The following is a 12794-nucleotide window of genomic DNA, read 5'->3' as shown; positions in this document are numbered from 1 at the left end:
GAATACGGTTAGCCTATAAATGTTTTGTGTATGCGCGAGGGTGGTATATAATTAAGAATCTACGAGCTTAGGATGTGTGTTTCCGCCCTATCTCCTGTTCCTTGTCTGGTTGTGGATCTGGGGCAGAGCCACCCATCCGACCGTCTTATCAATCTTAATTATGTACGACTTGTGTACGTAAGCCGATGATAGATGAACCAGGTATAATTCCTACCATGAACTTCAAGACAAAAGCTGCTCAGGACTACGAATGGACATCCTACCAGTTGGATGAACATAGACGAGCAAGTCAAACCTACACTCTTCACAGACCAGAACAATAGACACAACAGGGATGATGTGACAACCGTCAAAATTGAGTCAAGTCAAAGTCAAACAAAGTCAACAAGTCAAAACCAATCGACTCAATTAACCCTTGTATATTAGGGTTTACACTATGTAATTACTGTACAATGCAATATCTTAATGAGATAAACATCATTTGGAAAGTTCGTGTGTTGAATTTCCTAAGTAAACATTGAACCAAAACGATAAAACATTATTGCACACTCATCGGGAGTGTGTACGACACTAAAACACGGTTTAACGGGGTTTATAGACCTTGCGTTGCGAAGCCGGACACTCAAAAAGATCACAAACGAAACCTCTCTCAATCTCTTTCACTCAATCTCTCTCTATTAAAATCTCTCCCAAATCTCTCCCGAATCTCTCTCAAAAGTTACTTTAACTTTTTGTAATCATTTGGGTCATCTCGACCCTTAACCGGGTCAAAAACCACTTGAAACGGGGTAAAAACGGGTAAAATAACCTTAAGGAACCAAAACCCTCCTATTAGAAGCGAAAACTCTCATGAGAAGCCTCTCAGGACCGAAGCCTCTCAGGACCGAAGCCTCTCATGAGAAGCCTCTCAGGACCGAAGCCTCTCATTAGAAGCCTCTCAGGACCGAAGCCTCTCAGGACCGAAGCCTCTCATGAGAAGCCTCTCAGGACCGAAGCCTCTCATTAGAAGCCTCTCAGGACAGAAGCCTCGCATGAGAAGCCTCTCAGACAGCCCATGCGAGAGGTCTCGCAGACGACCCCCTTTTTACCGGTTTTTCGACTACGACTTCGTTTTAACTTCGTTTTTCATTATTTTAACGTGGGATTTTCACCCAAAACTTTATTTTATAAACTAAGGCCCCAAAATATATAAATCTACAGGGTTTTTATAAAAATATATTAAAAGAATTAGTGGTTGAACTAATTATTGAGGGAATATTTGCTTTTCCTTAATTTATGGCAAAAGCAAACCACCACCACCTCACTCTATGATTAGCCACTCTTTCCCACTACCCCTTGTCACCTTAGTGGACCTTTACACCCAATCACCAGCTCTTCCCACGTTCTAAGAGCTGGAGAATTGGTCATCTCTCCTCATTCTCATTAACTTCTTTCATTCTACACTTAGCAACCAAAGAACACTCTCCAAAATTCTCTCATCTTTTCTCTCAACTTCAAGAACTTCAAGGCTTTCTCCAGGGATTTCTTTCTTCAATTAGTAAGTATCTTCATCATTCATATAATTATTACACTCCATTCTACTCAAATCATTGATATCTTACACAAATTCCATCTTATTCGGTGTTAGATTCTCGAATCATCAAGACATCTTCTTAGTGTTCTTGGGTTGAACACTTCCTCTCTCTTACTTTCATCTACTGAAACCACATAGGGTGAGTTCATACCCCTACATTTACATGTTTTTCTTACGTTTTAAGGGGGGAATACAAGTAAAATCATCAAGAACACAATTAAACTTTTTCTATCAGATTACATCAGAAAAGATGAACTTCGATCACGGACTGTTTTGGTCAACTTAAATATTTTAGTTTTCAAAACTGTTCCAGGTGCAAGTAGTTCAAACTCTTAGCTTTAAAATGGCTACTTGTACATCTCCATATGATTTTTCTAAAATTTATGATGATTTTTACAAAACTGCCTATCATTTCAGAGGCAAACCCGGACCAGTCTGTGATTATGAACATTTTCACCTCTGTTAGATATCACTAAAAATCATGATAAAATTTACGAACAAACTAGACTCATATTCCAAACTCTCAGAATTTGCGGATTTGGATTTGGAGCTTTGATGATTTTTCTATAAATTTTCTAAGAACAGTAACAGAAACTGTATACAATAAAAAGTTGCTGTCAATTTCATTTCACCTTGTAACATGTTGAGCAAGGTGTATATCTTTATGTGATTATATGTTATTGCAATATATGACATTTTATCTTAATATTTAGACACACATCAGTTTACAAATGGATTTGGACATATAAAATATAAAGAATAACAAGTGATTATAATCAAAGTACAACCGATACATTCACACATTTAATAAACTATTTTGAATATAGTTTGCATACATTACTACGTACTACCCTTGGTTGATAAACTATAATAGGTATAGTTTATGATACATTACATAACACATACATTTAAAAAGGGTACATTTATACAAAGGATATTTTCATTAAGCAAGGTACGGCCATACGGTACCAAGTTTTCATAACACGTAATTCCGTTAATGACTTTATGAAACATTACATAACACATACATTTAAAAAGGGTACATTTATACAAAGGATATTTTCATTAAGCGAGGTACGGCCATACGGTACCAAGTTTTCATAACACGTAATTCCGTTAATGACTTTGTGAGACATTTACTTCAAATTACCATTAAGTCCTGTATTGTAACCAGAGTCTCCTTGAGGGAGAGCGTGATAGTTGTGTATAGATCTATATTGGGGTTGACAAACCCACACCTAAACTGCATGCAACAGTTAGACCGATAGGTCTGGGGTGACAAATGTCATAACATTTCCGACGCCTGAAGAACGTCGTTTTAGGCAACCTTGGTCATAGTATGGTTATAATAAACTCACATAAAGTATTAATAAACATTGGAATTTACGGGAACTTCATTAAAATTTAACGAGTTTATGTCGATTTAAACTTGCATTGTTTTACTATAAATATGACAAATTACTTGTACATTTCGGTCTTTGGGTTTTAAGACTACATTTACACATTAAGGAAAATATTGGATTTTCTAACACAAATACTACTTTTACAAACGAAAGGCTTTTAATAATACCAAACAAAAGCTTATGAACTCACCAACCCTTGTGTTGACACTTTTTCAAACAACTTGTATTCTCAGGAAATCATTAAACAGGTAACCAAGTGCATTTGAGGATGGGACGCTAAGGCGTCTACTATTTCATATTTTGTCAACATAATGTAATTGATTCGTAAACATGTAATTCATACAATGATGTAACTTTTTCAATTATATATATGTTGGTTGGGTTTGCTTGAATTACTATTACAATTGTTGTTATGATACTATACATTAAGTCCTCCACCCCCGGACGTTTCCGCCATCCTTGGTTTGGGGGTGTGACAGATTGGTATCAGAGCACAGTTTATAGTGAATTAAGTATATCAAACCACATAAGATATACAAACTATAAACACAATTGGGACTAATAGTCTCTGATTTGTGCATTTTTCAAATAAATATACTTTTAGAAAATGAATGGTTTCTTATTAAAAGTATAAATACATGCATACATGCTCACGTAGTGTCATAACTAGAAGAACATAAAGTAAAAGAAGAGGAGTTGTACATTATGGGTATGCCTTGGTATATGTAAATCAAGTCTGGGAAGGATATAGCCTGATCAACTATATCTGTCCGAGGAGTGACTTGCATATACTGGGGGATAGTCATAATGGGCAACAAATCTAACAGCCTAACTACACCTTACAGGGAATACTTTAAGAATCGAATCTAAACACCTAAAAATACTATAGGAGTATTTGGTGATACTATAACCAGCTTATGCGAAAACTAAAGACCTCTATTAGTAGGCCTATGATAACTGAGTGCATACGCCAAGGTTATACATAATTAAAGATATTATAGACTCAGAATCTATGACTATTGCTCTACTTCCTGTTCCTTGTTTGGTTGTGGACTTAGAGTAGAGTCATTTATTCGAAAGTCTATTCTATCTCAAAATTATGTATAACTGATATGCACTACGTGATTATAGACGTAATTAATAAGGATCACCCCTATAAGTAATTATAGGATTAGGCGTCTATTAATTATCTCTTCTACCCCTATTCTCGCACGAGCAACATGATGTGTAAATTTTAACGCCCGTACAAAACCTACTTCTACCCACTACCATAACTCCGTCTCCAAGACGTTAACAGAAACACCAAGAATAGTTCACTAAAGTGCGAAATTATACATGTGTATATAAATGGTAAGGATATTTACTAAAAGGTTTATCAATGAAATAGGCATGTATTTTATTTCATTGAATCTCACTACTTGGTATTACAAACAATTTACAACTGGTAACTCTAAGATTCTTTAGGTGTACCTCGAAGTTATGTGTAATTAAGAAATGATTGACCTAGAAATGGTGAGTCCGCCTTAGGACCTGTTCCTTGTTTGGTTGTGGACTTAGGGTAGACTCATTAGGATCAACAGTCTAATAAAATTTTAATTACACATAACTGGGGGCATGTCAAGTGAATCTTAGGAGTGGATCAGACATGGAACAAATCACAAGATTATAATCAAGTTATTCCTACTAAATTCATAAGTCTATTAATATAGACCTCTGGTATAGAGTCATCGGCGTAGTCGTGTCGGCAATCTAGAATATGGCTAAATACATAATACAAACTATAATACCCAAATTATACAAAATTTTATGCATTAAAAATCAATAGACAAATACATAAAATGAAACTAAAAAGGGTATCAAACTATCAAGAGAAAAACACATACAATGTAGATTAAAATCCACTAATTATAACAAAATGGCTAAGGATTGTTAAGTCCTCTCTTCTTATAAATAGCTTTGAAGCAAGCTTGCCTAAGCTTCTTTGTTCTTTCTGTCAATTCCATACCTGGCAATTTCTCCATCATCTTCTTGTGCCCTTCTAACGTCTCTATCTCCTCCTTTAATCCCAACTCCTAATTTTTTTTAAAAAGGTAGATGCAATATATTTTTCATGTGAGTTCACAAAATTTACAATGAGTTAAGTTTATATAAATATAAATCAGGAAATCGTAGTAAATCAATTGATTTGATGTGGCATATGCCTAGGACCTATGTTTAGTTATAAAGAAACTAACAATTAAAATTTTAGAAAATACCAAAACTACTTTGGTTACCAAGTGCATGAGTAATGTATAGAAGGTTATTATCATAATTTACCTTGGCATTTTCAATGAGGGATTGAAGGCTCTTAAGTTTTCTATGAGGCCATCTGTTTATGTTTAGCTCTCTGCATCTTTTCTTCAACACTGTTAAACTTATCCCTAGTTCCTTTGCTGCTATGATTATCGGCATCTCAAAGTACTTCTCTATCTCTTCAAACTCCAATGGTCTCAATCTCTTTGCCACCTTCCGGCCACCGTGATCAGTGGTAGCAGCACTAGAACTACATGTAGCCTCACCACCGGATTTACAGTCTTCACTGAAACTAACCAATGGTAAATTACCATCCTCCCAACAATCCCATAAGCTTATATCTTCAAGGGGATCAAGATCGTGAAACTCATTTCTAGAAATGATGTTTTGATCTTTGTTAAGTACTGTGGAAACGTTCTGATCGAGCACTTCATGCAATTTTTCCGACAACTCGTAATCATGATGGTTGAGCATGTCACCACTGCAAAAAAAAAAAAAAAAAAAAAAAAAAACTCAAGATAATCAAATCCAACACGATGAAAGACTCTTTTTAATCACTACAAATCCAAACCATGTTTTGATCAATGTCGACAAAATCACTTTTATGTGCGTAAGATGGTGTAATAAGTGACGTTTATATATACCTGAAAAGATCTTGATGATCAAAGTACTAAAACCAATCGAGGTCATCTATGGGGTTTTGATGATCTGCAGGTGGATCCATTTGTGAGGGAGAAGTTAAAAGTCACGGTAAGAATGTGATGATTTATATAAGTAAAGTGGGAGAAGTAATTAATAGCAAATTGTTGGGAATGCAACAAAACAAGTTAAGCACTTCTGAAAAATTGATAAATGAATTCGGTAACACTCGCGGAATATAAACTAGTGAAAATTACAAATGAAATTGAATATATATAGTCTATGATATTATGGTTATTGTGTATCTAGCAAATGAAGAGAAAATGAATATATATATATTCTTTGAGCCGTAACCTTCTTCTTCAATTCACACACATATACGTATATGTTGCTGCAAATTATGACTTGTGTGTCTCATGCATTTAATGCATCACATGCCTACTGCATATTCTTGACTTTGAAGCTACGTACCAGTTTCCAATTTCCCCAGTAGCACAGTTTTCATTAGAAAGTACTCCAAGTCTTCACACATGAACCAGTTAGAAAGTACTCCAAGTCTTCACACATGAACCAGTTAGAAAGTACTCCAAGTCTTCACACATGACCCAGTTAGAAAGTACTCCAAGTCTTCGCACATGCAAATTATGACTTGCGTGTCGCTATAGGTATGTCGTTGACTCTTGTTAAAAACCTATAGCGACAACAAGTCATCGTAATAGATTAAACCTGTGGTGACGACAAGTCGTCGCTATAGGTAACTAATAAAACTTTATTTTTTTTAACCCCGAAAATATGATTGACAAAATCTATCCGACGAGACCCTCGTAATACCACTCGACGAAATCGAAGTTAACAAAAATCTCCACTTCGTGGAGGAACCAGTCAAAATCATGGATCGGGAAATCAAACGAACGAAACAAAGTCGTATTCCCATCGTGAAGGTCCGTTGGAACGCTAAACGAGGGCCTGAGTTCACCTGGGAACGCGAAGATCAAATGAAACAAAAATACCCACATCTTTTCCCAAACTCTTGATGTCCCAGTCAAATGCAAATTTCGGGATGAAATTCCTTCTAACGGGGGGATGATGTGACAACCGTCAAAATTGAGTCAAGTCAAAGTCAAACAAAGTCAACAAGTCAAAACCAATCGACTCAATTAACCCTTGTATATTAGGGTTTACACTATGTAATTACTGTACAATGCAATATCTTAATGAGAGAAACATCATTTGGAAAGTTCGTGTGTTGAATTTCCTAAGTAAACATTGAACCAAAACGATAAAACATTATTGCACACTCATCGGGAGTGTGTACGACACTAAAACACGGTTTAACGGGGTTTATGGACCTTGCGTTGCGAAGCCGGACACTCAAAAAGATCACAAACGAAACCTCTCTCAATCTCTTTCACTCAATCTCTCTCTATTAAAATCTCTCCCAAATCTCTCCCGAATCTCTCTCAAAAGTTACTTTAACTTTTTGTAATCATTTGGGTCATCTCGACCCTTAACCGGGTCAAAAACCACTTGAAACGGGTAAAATAACCTTAAGGAACCAAAACCCTCCTATTAGAAGCGAAAACTCTCATGAGAAGCCTCTCAGGACCGAAGCCTCTCAGGACCGAAGCCTCTCAGGACCGAAGCCTCTCATTAGAAGCCTCTCAGGACCGAAGCCTCTCAGGACCGAAGCCTCTCAGGACCGAAGCCTCTCATGAGAAGCCTCTCAGGACCGAAGCCTCTCATTAGAAGCCTCTCAGGACAGAAGCCTCGCATGAGAAGCCTCTCAGACAGCCCATGCGAGAGGTCTCGCAGACGGCCCCTTTTTACCGGTTTTTCGACTACGACTTCGTTTTAACTCCGTTTTTCATTATTTTAACGTGGGATTTTCACCCAAAACTTTATTTTATAAACTAAGGCCCCAAAATATATAAATCTCCAGGGTTTTTATAAAAATATATTAAAAGAATTAGTGGTTGAACTAATTATTGAGGGAATATTTGCTTTTCCTTAATTTATGGCAAAAGCAAACCACCACCACCTCACTCTATGATTAGCCACTCTTTCCCACTACCCCTTGTCACCTTAGTGGACCTTTACATCCAATCTCCAGCTCTTCCCACGTTCTAAGAGCTGGAGAATTGGTCATCTCTCCTCATTCTCATTAACTTCTTTCATTCTACACTTAGCAACCAAAGAACACTCTCCAAAATTCTCTCATCTTTTCTCTCAACTTCAAGAACTTCAAGGATTTCTCCAGGGATTTCTTTCTTCAATTAGTAAGTATCTTCATCATTCATATAATTATTACACTCCATTCTACTCAAATCATTGATATCTTACACAAATTCCATCTTATTCGGTGTTAGATTCTCGAATCATCAAGACATCTTCTTAGTGTTCTTGGGTTGAACACTTCCTCTCTCTTACTTTCATCTACTGAAACCACATAGGGTGAGTTCATACCCCTACATTTACATGTTTTTCTTACGTTTTAAGGGGGGAATACAAGTAAAATCATCAAGAACACAATTAAACTTTTTCTATCAGATTACATCAGAAAAGATGAACTTCGATCACGGACTGTTTTGGTCAACTTAAATATTTTAGTTTTCAAAACTGTTCCAGGTGCAAGTAGTTCAAACTCTTAGCTTTAAAATGGCTACTTGCACATCTCCATATGATTTTTCTAAAATTTATGATGATTTTACAAAACTGCCTATCATTTCAGAGGCAAACCCGGACCAGTCTGTGATTATGAACATTTTCACCTCTGTTAGATATCACTAAAAATCATGATAAAATTTACGAACAAACTAGACTCATATTCCAAACTCTCAGAATTTGCGGATTTGGATTTGGAGCTTTGATGATTTTTCTATAAATTTTCTAAGAACAGTAACAGAAACTGTATACAATAAAAAGTTGCTGTCAATTTCATTTCACCTTGTAACATGTTGAGCAAGGTGTATATCTTTATGTGATTATATGTTATTGCAATATATGACATTTTATCTTAATATTTAGACACACATCAGTTTACAAATGGATTTGGACATATAAAATATAAAGAATAACAAGTGATTATAATCAAAGTACAACCGATACATTCACACATTTAATAAACTATTTTGAATATAGTTTGCATACATTACTACGTACTACCCTTGGTTGATAAACTATAATAGGTATAGTTTATGATACATTACATAACACATACATTTAAAAAGGGTACATTTATACAAAGGATATTTTCATTAAGCAAGGTACGGCCATACGGTACCAAGTTTTCATAACACGTAATTCCGTTAATGACTTTATGAAACATTACATAACACATACATTTAAAAAGGGTACATTTATACAAAGGATATTTTCATTAAGCGAGGTACGGCCATACGGTACCAAGTTTTCATAACACGTAATTCCGTTAATGACTTTGTGAGACATTTACTTCAAATTACCATTAAGTCCTGTATTGTAACCAGAGTCTCCTTAAGGGAGAGCGTGATAGTTGTGTATAGATCTATATTGGGTTTGACAAACCCACACCTAAACTGCATGCAACAGTTAGACCGATAGGTCTGGGGTGACAAATGTCATAACATTTCCGACGCCTGAAGAACGTCGTTTTAGGCAACCTTGGTCATAGTATGGTTATAATAAACTCACATAAAGTATTAATAAACATTGGAATTTACGGGAACTTCATTAAAATTTAACGAGTTTATGTCGATTTAAACTTGCATTGTTTTACTATAAATATGACAAATTACTTGTACATTTCGGTCTTTGGGTTTTAAGACTACATTTACACATTAAGGAAAATATTGGATTTTCTAACACAAATACTACTTTTACAAACGAAAGGCTTTTAATAATACCAAACAAAAGCTTATGAACTCACCAACCCTTGTGTTGACACTTTTTCAAACAACTTGTATTCTCAGGAAATCATTAAACAGGTAACCAAGTGCATTTGAGGATGGGACGCTAAGGCGTCTACTATTTCATATTTTGTCAACATAATGTAATTGATTCGTAAACATGTAATTCATACAATGATGTAACTTTTTCAATTATATATATGTTGGTTGGGTTTGCTTGAATTACTATTACAATTGTTGTTATGATACTATACATTAAGTCCTCCACCCCCAGACGTTTCCGCCATCCTTGGTTTGGGGGTGTGACAGATGAGCCGCTGAAGCACAGCGAGGATTTGAATTCACTGAAGAACGCGAGGGTTAAATGGAACCAAAGTACCCACCTCATTTCCTTATCCTTAACCAACAACTCGAAATCCGAATTTCGGGACGAAATTCCCTCTATCGGGGGGATGATGTGACAACCTGAAATATCTATCTATAAGTCAACGCAATCAATAGGAAATCAGACTTGCTTTTGCTTCGGTCTTACTGTGTTTAGGATCAGTTTGAGAGTCTCTAAGCCTAGTATACTTACGGATTGAAGGTTAAGAAGTGTCAGTTCGGGATTAGATGAATGCATTTGAGCCGGAAACATCATCTAGGGATGTTCACGGCCGCAAACTGGGTTAACGGCCGTGAACCCATGTTGGGCCGTGAACCTCTCTCTCTATATATATGTAACATCCCAAATTTCGAGACCAAAAATTTCATTTTTGAATTAATACTTTATAAAACATTTTACCAAAATATTGTCAATAAAACAACACATTACAAAATCATAATGTTGTGTCCCAACCCATGACATCAAAAGTAATGAAAATCAGAGTACTATCCCAGAAACCCAATGCGGAAACCATGATTGTGTGTGATGCGCTGCTATACCCCCGACTCCTTCCCCTTCGACGAAGAGGTACCTGAAACCAAAACCAAAACTGTAAGCACAAAGCTTACTGAGTTCCCCCATCATACCACATACAATATCATATCATCGGTATCTTTCAACCGGTAACTGCCATCGATATCTTTCAACCGGTATCTGCCATCGGTATCTTTCAACCGGTAATTGCCATCGGTATCTCTCAACCGGTACCTGTCATCGGTATCTGTGACATCCCTTAATTTCTCGGCCAGAAAAGACCGATTTAATTTATGCTTTTTAAAATAAAATCAGAGAAATCCTTTTAAAAGATGTTGCGGAATTGGTCCCCAAAACAAAACATGATATAAGATTATCAAAACCTTTCTTTAAGAAATGTATAGTTTCATTTCATATCAAAACCTCGGGATGTCATGTTCCGATACAGATCAAAAGCATAAACAAGACATTATAAGCCTTGCAACAGTTATTTACAACTACTGGCCTATAATAAAAAAATCTCTCATCGTCCTCCGACTATGCTCAGGGTCCACTACCTGTAACATAAAAAGCTGACTGGGTCAGGCTTGGGAGCCTGGTGAGCATATAGGGTTTTCAACCCACAATAATAACAAACTTATTAAGTTCATCAATCAACAATAACCCTGATTACCCGTTCCCGTTATCCTCACTTTACGTCCCTAAACACTTATCACAAGGGACCTAGCCTAAAGAATATCATCGGGATGGACACTACTGCTAAGGGGACTCCTCAGCCATACATGTCCTAAAGGCAACCATGAGGGGGATGGAGTATAGCCAATGAACACCCAAGTTCATTAACACCTACAGGTTGCGGGCCTGCCAGCGTTCCACTGGACTGTCTAGAAAAGTCCGTGGTCGTCATCCAAACTCTACTAGATGACTGGATCACAATCACATCAAGGCCTTTCATCATTTTATTTCATCACACATCAACTATCTACCCATGTTTTACCCAACATATTTGTAGATAAAAATACATATACAATTTAAAACTTGTATAAAACATCTATTCAACAGTCACCTCAATTAAACAATTAATATAATTACACGTAGCACGTATTTTATAGAAAATACTTCATATCTAGGTGTAAGATGAAGGTGACTATACACTCACTTGATTTGATGATAATCCGGCAGCACTTCGTTTCCTAAAACGATCGTTTCTAATAAAACCGAGAGTTTTATTGAGAAACCAGGCTCTGCGAGGGTCGGGCTTCGAAACCGAAAAGATAAATTTTCCGGGCTTCTCGGGCACTTCGGGATGTGTTTCGGGTGTTTGGTATAATACCGGGGCTTTGGGGGAAGGTTGAATGAAAGAAATATGGGTTTAGGGGCTAAAAATGACAAGTTTTCAAATATTCCCCGGGAGGTCTCGCACCCTCCTATTAATAGGCTGCGAGGTTGCTGATCGGACGGCTGAGAGGAAGCCACGCGGTAGCAGATGCGAAGACGCGCAGATGGCTCGCACCTGGGTTGCGCATGCGAGGGTCTCGTTGGAGGCTCCTGATTGGACCGAGGTCTAGTTCGAGGAGGGGGTTCGTGGCACTTCCTGCGAAGCTCGGACACGCGAGAAAGGGGTACGAGGCAGCTTCTGATTGGCCGAGCCTTCGGTCCGAAGAGAATGCGGCACGCGTCGAAAGGTGGCCTCGGATGACTCAGCAGATCGGACACGTGGCACGATTTGAGCGAGGGTGAGGTGGCCGAAGTCCACCTTGCGAAATTTCTCGGTTTTGGCAATTTTTCTCGATTTTCGTGCCAAAACTTCTAAAATCCATAACTTTCGCATATGAGCTCAGTTTTTGACGTTCTTTATATGCACGCATAGGTAAAATTACGCTCTACAACTTTCGTTTAGACTTCATCGGCTAATTTTGACTTTGATTTTTATATTATTATTTTTAACAGACCGGGACAGGATAATCGTTAAAAATTCATAACTTCTTCATCCGACGTCCGTTTTCGTCTGTCTTTTTACCGTTGTGCTACTACTGACGAGACCTTCGATTCTCGTTTAGGTCGTGTTGGCTAAAAATCACTCGATCTAGAATTCGAGTTTTTAG

Source organism: Lactuca virosa, chromosome 2 (assembly GCF_052849685.1).
Source record: "Lactuca virosa cultivar CGN04683 chromosome 2, Lactuca_virosa_CGN04683_v6, whole genome shotgun sequence".
NCBI lineage: Eukaryota > Viridiplantae > Streptophyta > Magnoliopsida > Asterales > Asteraceae > Lactuca > Lactuca virosa.
The sequence above is the reverse complement of the archived record's forward strand: the minus strand, read 5'-3'. Positions refer to the sequence as shown.